The following is a 12,559-nucleotide window of genomic DNA, read 5'->3' on the forward strand; positions in this document are numbered from 1 at the left end:
ATTTTATACATTTGTGTTTGTATAAAAGCGAGAGAGGCGAGCGAGACTGCCACCAAAAGAGAGTGGCGAGCGAGATTCCACCAGGGAGAGTGACGAAAATAGCAATAGTTTGCTATAGGGTACAATTAAATCAAAGTATATTTATAGCATTTAATTTGAATTAATAGCTTGCTATTATGTACAATTATCCTTTTTTTTTATTTGTTTGTCACCCAGTCTTCGGACCCCACATTAGAGCCTCGACTAAATTCGGATTGTTCACTCTAGGGCCCATTCGGGGTGGCACTCCCAACAGAAAATTATCCAGAGCTCGAATCCGAGAACTCTGATTATGGGTGAAGCATTCCCACCAATGCACCACAACTCAATTGGGGGATTACTTTGGAGCTTGGTTTCTCTTTTTTCTTTTCATTTACGATAAAACCTCACTACATTAATACTCAATAAATTAATAATTTCTCTAAGATAATGTTTTCCTCTATTCCCAAATTGGGTCAATGAAAAAAAATCATTTATTTCGATAAGATAATGACATAACATATTTTCAAAAGACCCCTATATAAGTACATTGTCCCATTAATATTATAAATTAATAATTTTTTAAAAGTACAAATATATCTAAGACAATTTAGTGAAATATGGTTCTATTGTGTTTTTTTTGTTAAAATTTAAATCTAATTAAAGCTCATCTCTAATGTTTGTTATTGCATCCAAAAGTTTTAGTGTTGTCACAACTACAAAACTTTTTGAGTATATGTGGAATGATCTCTTACTCACATAATGTTTTACGTAAATGATCTCTCATTGTTGATTTTGTGAAACCTTTTAAATGAGAAGCCATTTTTGGATATGGTTTCAAGAAATTTTCTATGTTGCTTATATAGTCTATTCTCTCACCATCATACATTGAATGTTTTTAATAAAGATACAATGAATAATATTTGATTATTAAGAAACAATGAACATTATGTATAATGACTTTATTTTTATAATGAGTCATTGAATTCTTGAATTTATTTTATGATAAATCATTTAACAAAAAACATATATTAAAATGAATCTTCCATATACATTGCACTTTATGTATAACGAACTTATATTTTTATTATGAATTCAATAAATGTAATTTAGTCAGATATAATAATTTTGATGAATTCATTACATTTTATATATAGTAAATTTTATTTTTATGTGAATTCAATAAATATGATACATAAATTAGTAAGATTCAATTTTCTTTAATCTCAAAACACTCTTTAAGTTAATAATTTATCGATTAAATAATATTGTTACCAAATAATAATATTTTATGGTCTCGCCTATATTAATATAGTGAAGTTTCATTGTATTTACTTCATTTCATTGTGATCGAGTTTGAGTGAAATGATTGTAATAGTTTCAAATATACAGTCATATTTTTATTTACGTAAAAATGTCAAAAAATCATAAAAAAAATATATACTGAATATACAATATAGTTTACTTATACATGAGCTATACACTTGCTATACATTATGATACACTTAAAAAACTGAATATAACTCAACTATACATAAAGTATACAGTATACACTGACTATTCAATCTCGACCAACTCAAAATCACCTTTAAATAGTCTCAAATTTTAGATATAAAAATTATCTCAATATTTCGAGTCTTTTAATATATAATTCGCTTGAAACACTTTTGTGGTACACCAAATTTTAAAGAAAAAAGAAGAAGAAGAATAAAGAAAGGATGCATAGCCAATTTTTGGAAAAATATATGACCAAAATATAGTAAGTGATGGACTGACACTTTACATAATTGCCCAATGAAATTTGCCATGTTAAGAGCCTGTTTGGCTTAGCTGAGGTAAATAAGTTGTAAATTTTATGTGCTAAAATTTTTGCCTCTTCATTAAATACAATACTAATTTATAAAATAGGTTTATCAAAATTGGAGGAAGAAATTGCTAGAGAAATAGGAAGCTCTCGTTGGGTTATGCAATTTTCAAAAGAAAATAATTACTAGTTATGTTTGATTGGTTATGTAATTTTTCAAAAACAAATACATACTTATACAGTGTAGATACATTATTTAAACATAAAATATGTGTGTTTATATTGTATAATTATGTATAAGGCATATAAGAATGTAAAAGTAATTATGCATTATTTAAACATACTTTCTGTGCTTTTATGCTGGCCTCTTCGACCTTTCTTGGATTCACTAGAAATGTCATCAAAGTTCTCTCTTATACCTGTTATGCACTATTATGTACACCGTATGTAAATTTAAAAGTATTCTTGTAAAGAAAAAAAGGAACGGTAAATGCACATTGAAAAAGAAGTTAGAGATTTTTGTTTTGAGAATTAGAAAAATTATTTAAAATATAATAATATAATACTTGATCAAATTCAAAATGCTTACAATCTAAAAATATATACTCGATCTATCCAACAATAGTAGTCCACTATTGACTTGACACATCCTTTAAGAAACAATAAATAATAGGGGTAATATTGCTATTTTATCCTTTGACTTTATTAAATTTAATATTTTTGAGAAATGTGTTAGATGATAAATAGTGGAGTATTTAACAGCAAGGGTAAAATAGACAGAAAAGGTAAATTATCTCTTGATTTTCTAAATTGGACAAGTATTGTTGGACACTATTTTTAGTACAGTGGACAACTATTGTTGGACGGAGGGCAATGACGGAGCCACCTTACAATGAGGGAGTTCATCTGAACCCCCTTCGGCGAAAAATTATATGATTTATACATGGTTAAAATAATTTTTTAGGTATATATAGTAGATGTCGAACCCCCTTCGGCTACTTCGTATATCTATTTTTTTAGATTTTGAATCCCCTTATTGAAAATTCTGACTCCGCCACTGACGGATGGAGTATAAGTTGGAATGATTAGCTTATGACTTTTGCCTTATAAGCACTTTAATGTTTATCAAATTCATAAATAATTTTAAAATGCTTATAAATATATTTGACCAACTTATAAATTTAATCAAAATTTATATATAAAAAAAGGATCAAAAAATTTTGAATTATTAAAAGTAGAATAAAAATATCATATGTTTGGCTGTTGGTCTGACAACATTCCTTTCGAGTTATTAAAAATATGATAAAGGAATATCCTCCATAATAACAAATTGGCTCAATTATGTTCCTATTCTGTAAATGGAGCTTTAGGTCACATGTATTGTCTTTTAAAACTTATTTCTTGATGATTGGATAACCTTTATTGTTTAAATTGACAAATTAATGATTGAGAATAAAGTATTTTTCAGAATATGAATATGAACTTTGATAAAGAAAATCAATTCTCCAGAAGGCAAAGATTGAATTGTTTTTGTGTAACATGTCCTTTTTGTTCCTTTTTTATTGTTTGCTATTTATGTTATTTATAATAATTAATATAATAAATTCCAAATATAATAAAATTACAACAATGTTTTTGCAGCAATCATGAACGTGTTGCCCAATTTTAGCAACACTTTAATTAATTTGTTGCTATCTTAGAAAATATTTGACGATAGTATCTTTTTGTTATTACTAATGTACTTAATTTAACAGTAATAATTTATGCTATTGTGGGCTAAAATAGAGTTTTCTTTTTCAGTTTTCAGCCAAAAAATTGTGGTCTTTTTGTTTCCACAAAAAAATTGTAGAGGTTTCCAATTTTTTTATTTTCTTTTTCCATAAGTTTAAGTTGCGCCTCTTTAGTTTTTCCCAAAATTGAAGCTAGGTTTTCTCTTTCATTGTTTCACGGTGAAGCAGGTTGTTCTTGAAGTCATTACTCGTGAGTTTCTTTTCGATTTAGTCTCTTTTCACAAAGTGCGGTGAATTCTTACGTATGATTATCTTATGATTTAGTCACTTTGATTTTTGTGTTTTTGTTTTATGTTTAAGAATTCTTCATAAACTTTGTTAAATTTCGATTGCTTTTGATTTCTAGTAAAAAAAGGTTTGATTTTTTTTGGGTTTGTGGGTATTTGAATTTGTTTAAGCTACTTGTTCGATTAGGTTTGATTTTTATTTTTTAGTTTGGTTTGGTCCTAGTTCGATTCTTAGATAAATATGTTGTTCGAACTCTTCAAAAATATCAATCGATATATGTCGGATACTCTACTCCATGTGCAAGGTTGATACTCACAATATGTCCTAGTACTACCAAATTTCAACATCTCAAATATGAATTTCCTGTAATTCCATAGTTACACCACTCTTTTAAGCTTGAAAAATGCTAACAATAGCCCTTTGCATCAGAAAATGGGCAGGTTCACACTTTGCTGCATTATCAAATTTTGATATGTTGTATTTCCTATTTACCCCTGTTAGTTTTTCTGTTGCTGCCTTCTAGTGATAACCCATAATCGATTTCGAATACTCCCTAAACAACAAAGATAAAAAAAAAAAAAAAAAAGGAAAAAAAATTCCATAGTTACACCACTCTTTTAAGCTTGAAAAATGCTAACAATAGCCCTTTGCATCAGAAAATGGGCAGGTTCACACTTTGCTGCATTATCAAATTTTGATATGTTGTATTTCCTATTTACCCCTGTTAGTTTTTCTGTTGCTGCCTTCTAGTGATAACCCATAATCGATTTCGAATACTCCCTAAACAACAAAGAAAAAAAAAAAAAAAAAAAAGTAACAAAATAAGAAGAGCAAGATTGAGTTGGAAGATTCATCAAAATGGAGAATTTTTAGACTCATAAAATTGATCTTCAGAGTAACTTAGTATGCACCTGGCATGTCTTGCTTCATTGCTAGACACCGTAACGTGTGGTCTGAGCTGTATAGATAACTGTGAATGATGTTGGAAGCTTGAGCATTTCATATTCCATATAAATTGTTGCAACAATTATGAAGGATCGTGGAAACTTGAGCATTTCATATTCCACAAAGAAAAGCTCATCCAACGTAAAAGATAGCAACTCAAGTTGTCTAAAATCAAGAGTAAAATTTAATAAATACTACATAGATCAGTAATACATTTGTTACGTGTAAAAATATAGTACTTTCAGAACCCACGTCTAAATTATAAATGGATCATTGATAGTTACTAACCTTTCTATCGCATTGAGCAACCTTAAAATATCTTTGCATAAAAACATATGCAGTTGAAACTGACATATTAAACTGTAGTCATGTGTTGAGCACTATTTTTTCCTGCTTGATATGAATTTTTTTTATCTTTAATTATATGCTAAACGTAGAGCAAAATATAGTATTTGCAACTATTATGAGAATATAAATCTACCATTTTGAAAACCTTCTTTCCTTATAAAGGCTTTACCAGAAATCAACACCAAATCCTTCCTCATACTTGCATGCTAATAGCATTTCAGCCAAATCAATAAGATAGAGCTTCTTTCTAACAATACATTGCTTCTCTAAGAATTGGTCTATCAAATTAATGGTCAGAAATGTTTGTTCTCTGATCGAGCTCAAACTTTTGATGTACCAGTTGATTAGAATGAGCAAGTATTAAATGTTATACTTTGAACAAATCTATTAACTTAGCAGAGGAAACAATTACTATACCTCAATTAGTCAGTCTATTAGGATAGATTGAATATTGATTCACTGAAATTAATTTTGCACTTAGAGTTTCAGTAGTTCTTGAACTTACTTAAATGATTTTGGAAATGTGAAAAAGATTTATTTTAAAGGCTTAAATAAGAGGACTATCGGGAACACCTCTCTACCTCTGAGGTAAGTGTAAGGTAAACGTACACTCTATCTTCTTTAGACCCAATAATGAAAACATATTTATAAAGTTTCGCATACCCATTACTCTGAATCTGTTGTTGCTTAAATGAAACCTAATTAAGTACTGAATGAATGTAGATACAAAACATTAATGTGTAACTAAAGAAAACTTTTTTGCCATGTCTAATATCCATAAAGGTTTAACAATTTCATGTAATATGATCAGTAAATTATTGAGTATATAGAAATCATATTTTTTGTGGTTCTCAAACTTGTTTGGTAGTTTCCATCTATGTAAAATTCCTATGGAGTTCTTTCGCCAAACTGAATCAGAACTCAATTTTATGAGTTGAATATCTTTAATGTATTTTGTAAATGATTAATCATTGTCCATTTTATTTGGATTTATGGTTGAGCTTCTCCAAACTATATGGCACAACGGGTTGACATCAACAAGAGAATGCAATTTATCTTGATAGACTGACTAATTGAGATATAATATTTGTCCCCTCTAGTAAGTTGATCGATTTTTTCAAAGTATGACAATTAATACTTTCTCATTCTGATCATTTGGTCCATCACAAGTTTGAGCTCGGGAAAGAGATGTTCCTGACCATTAATTTGATAGATCGATTCTTGGAGAAGTAAGGTATTATTAGAAAGAAGCTCAATCTTGTTGGTTTGGTTGTAATGCTATTATCATGCAAGTATGAGGAAGTTTATGTTCCGCTGATGGAGGAAGGATTTGGTGTTGATTTCGGATAATGCCTTTACAAGGGAAGGAGATTCTTGAAATAGTAGATTTATGTTCTCATAATAGTTGAAAATAGTAGTTTTTGCTCTATGTTTAGCATATAACTAAAGAAATTCTTTTTGCATATCAAGCAAGAAAGAATGATGCTTAACACATGACTAAAGTTTAATATGTCAGTTCCAATTGCATATATTTTTATGCGAAGATATCTTAAAGCTGCTCAATGCGATTAAAAGGTTAGAGCTATCAATGATGGATCTGATTAATAATTTAGACGTAGTGGGTTTTGAATGTACCATACTTATTTTTGCACGTAATGAACATATTATTGATCTATATAGTATTTCTTGACTTTTACTCTTGATTTTAGACAACTTGAACTCCTATCTTTCATGTTGGACGAGCTTTTCTTTGTGGAACATGATCTGCTCAAGTTTCCATCAGCCTTCATAGTTGCTACAGAAATCCATATATGGAATATGAAATGCTCAAGTTTCCAACATCCTTCATAGTTGATGCAGCAATTTATACAACTAAGACCGCACTCTACAACTTCCAACAATGGAGAAAGACGTGTGAGGTGCATAGAAATTACTGTAAGCAGAAACATAAAAATAAAGAACAAGGAAGAACAACAATATTTAACGTGATTTGGTTCAGAATGATCCTACGTCCACCATAGAACAACTGCTTGTATATTAACAAAGAAAGGGGAGAGATCCCAAATACATCTAAGATAATTTATCTACTAATTATCTACTCTTCTAATGTATTTTGCTATGAGTTTAGTGTGATTTTAACAATGAAGGATGAACTTCCTTCTATAGGTGGCCAAGCATGGCCTCCAAGCACAAAGAAAAGAAATACAAAATTCGTCTTCCACAAATTTTAGCTTGTTGTCCAAGTTTAATTCCTAGCCAAGTAAATTGGCACATGGAATGTTCTTCCATTGGGTTTGACCCTAAAATGGACCAAACCAACTCTTTTAATCTCCATCTTAGTTTTCGTTCTGAGCATGCGTATGAACAACTCCGACCAAAACTTCTAGCTTACTAGGCAATTCCGTTGTAAGAAACAAGAAGAATCAAATCTTTGTTGAACACACTAGCTCCACCAACAATTGTTCTCCCAGAGTTGCATAAGTTGATGAATACTCCTGCCAAGTCCTTACAGTGTGCAAACTTGACAAGCGGGACTATCTTGGTCAACATGTCTTCAATGTTATCGTCTGTATAACCTTTTCGACCTTGATAGCTCCCTCTTCAATGACTACTCAAATGAAATGGAATTTGACATAAATGTTTTTGGTGCGCTCATTTTAATAAAATGAATATCACTTTGACTATCACATCTTAGAGTTGATTCCAATTGAATCTAACTCAATTTTGTCATCAAACCTTTCAACTAGATAGCTTCTTTCACTACCTCCGTTGCTTCCATATATTCTTTCTCTATTGTAGACAACGCAACAATCGACTGTAAAGTCAATTTTCAACTAACGACACTGCCAACGAGAGTAAAGATGTATCCAATTGTGGACCTTTTTCTATTAAGATTCTCTGCATAGTCAGAATCTACATAATTGAAAACTAAAATACCTTTACTTTTCCGAAAGGTTAGGCCAACATCAGAAGCTCCTTTGAGATATCTCAATATCTACTTGACATTTTCCCAATGCATTTTTCCTGAAAGTTATCATGTACCTGCTTACCACCCTTACATATTGAGAAATATATGGATGTGTGCATACCATAACATACCTAATGCTACCAATTGCGCTAGCATAAGAAACTTTTGACATATGTTCCACCCCATACACAGATTGAGGCATTTATAACTCTGAAAGCTTGAAATGAGAAGCTAATGGTGTACTTATAGACTTGCTCATATGCATATTGAATCTCTCAAGAACTTTTTTGATGTACCTATTCTGAGAAAGAAGTACAACATTGTCTTTTCTTGAAATTTCTATTTCAAGGATTGTCTTTATAGCTCCCAAATCCGTCATATCAAATTCCTTTCTCAATTGTTTCTTCAAAATATTTATATCTATGATGTTGTTAGCAACAATTAGCATATCATCAACATACAACAATAACTAAATCATAGAGTTACTAGACATCTTCTTGTGATACACACATCTATCAAATGCACTCCTCGAGAATTCATATATAGTCATGAATGCAACCTTTTGTACCAATGTCTAGGGAATTGCTTCAAACCATACAATGACTTCTTCAGTTGGCATACAGGATATTCCTTTCCCTCACATAGGAAACCTTCAGGTTGATCCATATAGATTGCCTTTTCTAGATCACCATAAGAAAGTAGTTTTGACTCAAGCTATTGAAGCTCCAAATCAAATTGTGCAACGAATGCTAGTAGCACACGAATTGAGCTATGTTTCACGACTGGAGAGAAGATATCATTGTAGTCAATTCCCTCATTTTGATTGAAACCCTTTGCAACCAATCTTTCCTTGAACTTAGCATCTTCCACTTCTGGAATACCCTATTTATTTTTGTAGACTCATTTGTATCCAACTGTCTGCTTCCCCTTTGGCCGTTCAGCTAAGATCCATATTTCATTTTTGTGAAGAGACTCCATCTATTCTATCATGGATAACCTCCATTATGCAGCATCCTTGCAAGAAATTGTTTCAACATATGAGGAGGGCTCGAGATCTTTAATCTCTTCTTCTACAACTACATAGGCATATATATGCAATCAGAATTTTTTGCTCTATAAGACATTTCGATTTCTGTCTCTACCTTTTGTCCCTTTAATTCGCAATTGTGTATGGTTAATTGACAATAAGTTCTTCATATTTGACTCATCAACTTGAGTCTCTCGATCCCTTTCCTTGGTAAGCTCTACCGGTAGCTTGACCTACTCGTTGTCCTCGTTTCCTGATAACTCCAAAGAAATTTTATGTGGATCAAGTATAGAGGATTGATTAAAGGCAACAACTCTACTAACTACAAATTTGAGTAAAGATAAACACCAAATTTTGTACCCTTATACTCCATCTATATATCCAACGAATATGGACTTCTAGCCCTTGGTTCAGGCTTTCCTTCATTAACATGATAATAAGTTGGACACCCAAATATTCACAAGTATGAATAGTTAGAGGGTTCAATTGATCATACCTCATTCAGAGTCTTAAAGTCAATCGGTGATGCTGGAGATCAATTAACAATATGAGAAGTAGTGTGAACTGCTTCAGCCCAAAACACATCAGACATTTTAACCTGTAAGAGCATACAACGAGCCTTCCAAAGAAGAGTTCTATTCATCCTCTCGGCAACTTCATTCTACTGTGGTGTGTTCCTGACCGTCTTATGTCTTGCAATCCTACGAACCTTGCAGAAATCATTGACTTCAAAAACATCACCTTTTGCCTTCAAGAACCGCACCCAAACCTTCGTGAAAAATCATCAATGAATATGAGAAAATACCTCTTACCTCCTTTTTATAGAAACTTAGAGGACCCCATAAATCTGACTAAATGTAGTTTAGCATCTCTCTCATCTTGTGCTTGTCAGTACTGAAGTTGACCTTCTTCTGTTTCCCTAAGACGCAGTGCTCACAAAAATTTAAGTGTGCTAATCTTCTCACCATTCAAAAGGTTGTGGTTGCTCAACATCTCCATTTTTGTGTGCTCATATGACCTAGTCTTATGTGCCATAATATTACCTTGTCATCATCAGATAACTGCACTGTAGATGCATTTATAAAGACAACAATGGTGCTTCCTACTAGTGTGTATAGGCCATCCTCCAGCTTGGCCTTCAACATGACTAAAGACCTTTTAGTCACTTTCATAGTTACACCTTCGCCCATGTACTTGTTGCCTTATTTATCCAGAGTACCAGGGAGGTAAAATTCTTCTTTAGATCAAGAACAAGACGGACTTCTATAATAGTCTTCACGATCTCACCATGGCAAGGAACCCGAACTGAATCAATGTCAACTATTTTACAAGTTGCATTATTGTTTATTATTACGGTTCTTTCACTTGTCTTATAGCTGCTGAACCAATCTCTTCGGAATATCATATGCAAAGTACAATTGGGGTCTAACACTCATTTGTTGTCATACACTTCACTATTGCATGATGTTGTCAGTACATATTCATTATCAGAATCATGTACGTGCTCAACAAAAAATGCACTCACCTTCTCTTTGAACTTTGACATAGGGCAATCTCGTTTAAAGTGCCCCTTCTTGTGACAGCCCCAACATTCTGCATTCTTCTTGTTCACATGAGACTTTGATTTGCCCCTTCCCTGTTGGCTAGTACGGCCTCTCACAAAGATCCCACTGCTTCGTCGTCTTTATCTCCTTCAAATTGTCTCTGCATATCACTAGAGTTAAGTGCTTGCTGCACTTGCTTGGGCTTCTTGCTATACATCATTGAATTCTCATTAGCAAGATATTTTGAATTCAATGAAAATAGCAAAGCACATGTAAGCATCTCCCCATCCTTTTTAATTCCAGCAGTCTATAAGTACATCACAAGTTTATTGAACGTATCTAGATGGTCTTGCAACAAAGTACCTGACTCCATCTTAAATGTGTGAAGACGTTGTTGTAACAACGTCCTTGTTTTCACCGAATGGTCTGGTAAAGCCTTTCCAGTCTTTTCCATAACTGTTTGGCCGTCTCTTTGGTACTTGTACTCACTTTACAAAGCACGTTAGATGCAAGGGACAGTTGGATTACACTTAATGCATCTCCTTCAATCTTCTCCTTGTCAAAGTTTGATGTGTCATCGATGTACTTTCTGTCAATAGCATGGATTGAACCTTCCCTCTGTAGTAACGTCATCATCTGGATCTTTCAGATATTGAAGTTGTTGCGCCCACTAAATCTATTAATTTCAAACTTCATGGAACTCATCGTTACTTGTAAGTATTTGAAAATACAGAAAATCAAAGTAATTCTTTTTTTATGTGGAAGTTCAGACTGTGTTGCAACCACAGATCATACTCAGACAAAACCTTGACTCTGACCAATTGTTAACGAAAATGTGAAAATCAAGAATAAGGAGGAACAATAATTTTTAACGTGGTTCGAATTAGAATGATCATACGTCCACTAGAGAACAGTTGCCTGTATATTAACAAAGAAAATGAAGAGATCCCAAATACATCTAAGAGAATTGCTCTACTAATTTTCTACTCTTCTAATATATTTTGCTATGAGTTTAGGATGATTTTAACAATGAAGAATGACTATCCTTTTATAAGTGGCCAAACTTGGGCTCCAAGCACAAAGAAAAGAAATACAAAATTTGTCTTCTACAAATTTTAGCTTGCTCTCCAAGTTTAATTCTTAGTCAAGTAAATTGGCACATGAAATTTTCTTCCATTGGGTTTGAACCCACAATGAACCAAATCAGCTCTTTCAGTTACTCTGAAGATCAACTTTTGTGAGTCTAAAAACTCTCCATTTTGAGGAATCTTCTAACTCAACCTTGCTCTTATTATTTTGTTACTTATTTTTCTATCTTTGCTGTTTAAGGAGTGGTCGAAATCGATTATGGGCTATCACAAGAAGGCAACAACAGAAAAAATAATAGGGATACATAAGAAATACAACATATCAAAATTTGGTCATGCAGCAAAGTGTGAACTTGCCCATTTTCTGGTGCAGACTCAACAATAGAGGACTGTCGTTAGCAATTTTTAAGCTTAAAGGAGTGGTGCAACTATGAAATTACAGAAAATTCATATTGGAGATGTTGAAATTCGGTAGTACTAGGACATATTGCGAGTATCAACCTTGCACTTGGAGTAGTATCCGACATATGTCGTTTGATATTTTTGAAAAGTCCGAGCAACATAAGTTTATTAAGTGTTGCTAATATTATTAATAGATCTTTATCTAAGAATCAAAATAGGACCAATCCAAACAAAAAAAATAAAAATCGAACAAAGTAAGTTGCTCGGATGGTAAGCACCCCGCACTTCCAACCTGAAGATTGCAAGTTCGAGTCACCAAGGGAGCAAAAGGGGTGGGAGCTCCTACGGAGGGTAAAAAAAAAGTATCAAAAATAAAAGACAATTGAAATTTAACAAA

General features: G+C 32.3%; 1 pseudogene; it reads left to right on the top strand.

The window, feature by feature from the left end:
• The first annotated feature begins 2,216 nt into the window (after positions 1-2,216).
• On the top strand, positions 2,217-12,331 carry LOC102580282 (G2/mitotic-specific cyclin-1-like; annotated as a pseudogene).
• The last annotated feature ends 228 nt before the right edge of the window (positions 12,332-12,559 follow it).

This window comes from Solanum tuberosum, unplaced genomic scaffold (genome assembly GCF_000226075.1).
Source record: "Solanum tuberosum cultivar DM 1-3 516 R44 unplaced genomic scaffold, SolTub_3.0 scf00667, whole genome shotgun sequence".
Taxonomy (NCBI): domain Eukaryota; kingdom Viridiplantae; phylum Streptophyta; class Magnoliopsida; order Solanales; family Solanaceae; genus Solanum; species Solanum tuberosum.